Source organism: Tarenaya hassleriana, unplaced genomic scaffold, assembly GCF_000463585.1.
Source record: "Tarenaya hassleriana unplaced genomic scaffold, ASM46358v1 Cleome9, whole genome shotgun sequence".
NCBI classification, from domain to species: domain Eukaryota; kingdom Viridiplantae; phylum Streptophyta; class Magnoliopsida; order Brassicales; family Cleomaceae; genus Tarenaya; species Tarenaya hassleriana.
Window position 1 is genome coordinate 4553960 of NW_010971389.1, and position 1972 is coordinate 4555931.

A 1972-nucleotide genomic window follows, 5' to 3' on the forward strand; every position below is an offset into this window, starting at 1 on the left:
CTATGTGTGATGATTGGATTTCTTTCAAAGTTGGCGGTCGGAGTGAAAAGTTGAATTAGGACTTCTTGGTCTTCCTTGTTTTTTAAAGACCACTTGTATTATATTCCTTTTGTATATTTTTTTTTATTGATTGTGTAGCAAAAGATTGTTGACAATTCCAACTTCCGATGGCAAATTCAACAAAGTGATAAAAGAAAATCCATAGTTTTATTATTATTTTTTAAATATATCTCAGGGAGGGAAAACGAAAACCAGTACGTATAAATTGGTTAGGTGATTGTGTGATACAACTACCAATCACGCACGTGCTAAATGAAGAAGAGGAAAGAAAACAATTAGTCCTATGTATATCCTATTAACGTTTCTTTACTTATTTATTTATTAGAAAATTTTTTCGTGATAAGTAATTTTACTTGGAAATTTTTAATATTTTTTTAGTGGACGAATTCTAAAAATTTGTTAGAGAATTTTGATATGTACCAGACACAGAGAGTTCAAAAGAACGGCTTGCTTATTCTCGTTGTTCTTCATTGGAATATATACATAACTAAGATGTAAAACCTAGCCTATAATTAAGGAAAATCAATATGAGAATATAAACCACCTCCGTAATATGTGATATACAATATATATTCCCATTACCCCCCTCAAGTTGGAGCATATATATGATGTGTGCCCAACTTGTCTAAGAAGATGTTGAACTCCTTCTTCCCGAGTGACTTGGTGAAGATGTCGGCAAGTTGGTGATGAGTCGAGACATGTCGGGTTGCTATATTGCGGCTGGAAAGATGGTGATGAAGGAAATGACAATCGACTTCGATGTGTTTTGTGCGTTCGTGGAACACGTTGTTGGCCGCAATCTGCAGTGCGGATTGGCTATCACAGTGGATAGTCATGGGAGCAACGTGATCAACGCCAAGAGTGTGCAGTGTTGTATTTCGGCTTCTTCAGACCAAGTAGAAACTCGTACAGTCTGTCTTCGTTTCTCTCCTTTTCGAGAGTAGCACCGATATCACACGAGCACCTGCCGCATTTGCAGACTTTCAAGGATCTGAAATTGGCTAGATCGTTCCATAACTTTGTCAGCTTTCTGAAATATGACTCGACTGTCATTCCGTGTTGTCTACAATTAGCAAGATCGCTTCGGAGTTTGAGAAGACGAGGAGCAGTAGTCTTTCCAAACCTGCGTTTCAGATATTCCCATAAATCTGTAGCGAATTCTCGATGTACCACATCAGAACGAAGATGCGGCTCTAGTGTATTCTTTATCCACGAAACAATTAGTGCATTGTTCGTATCCCAGTCTTCGAAATCCAGCGAATCAGATTCAGGTTGCGGTATAGATCCATCCACGAATCCAAACTTCTTCCGGGATTTGAGTGCTTGGCGTACGTTGATTGCCCATTCATCATAATTTTCTCCACGAAGCAGTGGTTGAGACAGGATCAATCCGGGGTTATCACTGGGTGTTAGGTCGTATGGAGAGATCGTTCTTCGGGGGTTCGCGTCGCGTCCGTTCATTGCGGATGCTGAGTTCGAAGGGTTGGTCGTGTCGGGGTTCGAGGTCGGTGTCGGGATCGGTTCGGCGGAAGTATTTCCGGTGTCGGTGGCCATCGATTCGATGATTTAAAGCGGAATTTGCAGTGGTTGAAGCTCTGATACCATGATATGTACCAGACACAGAGAGTTCAAAAGAACGGCTTGTTTATTCTCGTTGCTCTTCATTGGAATATATATATAACTAAGATGTAAAACCTAGTCTATAATTAAGGAAAATCAATCTGAGAATATAAACCACCTCCGTAATATGTGATATACAATATATATTCCCATTAAATTTTAAAAAGATATATAAGAGCAATACTATGAATAGTGGGTGATAAAGTGGCGTGGGTATGTGTAAAAAGGCTCCACAACCACCATCCTTACTCCGTGCTGGATAATCATCTATACAAAAAAAAAAAAAAAAAAA